Source organism: Eimeria mitis, genomic scaffold (genome assembly GCF_000499745.2).
Source record: "Eimeria mitis Houghton genomic scaffold, Emh_scaff2786, whole genome shotgun sequence".
Classification (NCBI taxonomy): domain Eukaryota; phylum Apicomplexa; class Conoidasida; order Eucoccidiorida; family Eimeriidae; genus Eimeria; species Eimeria mitis.
This window is the reverse complement of record NW_013571125.1, coordinates 940-1274: the sequence shown is the minus strand read 5'-3', so window position 1 is coordinate 1274 and position 335 is coordinate 940. Positions and strand designations below refer to the sequence as shown.

General features: G+C 59.7%; 1 protein-coding gene across 1 annotated transcript in view; it reads left to right on the top strand.

Annotated features, from left to right (window-relative positions):
* EMH_0058680 (uncharacterized protein) overlaps positions 1–335 on the top strand; it is a gene marked incomplete at both ends in the record, with an annotated part of 1985 nt that overhangs the window by 757 nt on the left and 893 nt on the right. The window lies entirely within an intron of this gene.

Here is a 335-nt window from a genome sequence, read left to right as displayed (position 1 = left end):
AGCGATGAGTATGCAGTGTATCCCGTGGGGGGCCCTGAGTATGAAGAAATAATATACTGGCGGGTGGCTTTGCCCTGGCCAGCCAAAGACAGAGACTTTGTCTTTGCTCGCCGTCTCCGCGGCTACACAGCAGCAGCAGCAGCAGCAGCAGCAAGCAGCAGCAGCAGCAGCAGCAGCAGCAACAGACTGCATGCACTTGTATGCGGCCAAATGCATGCAGAAAGCCCCAATGCACCCCCAGCAGACGATGCTGTCCGCGTCGATATCTTTGAGGCTGCTCTCGTTGCTTTTCCTGATAACGGGGGCCCCCCTGGGGGCCCCCCTGGGGGCCCCCA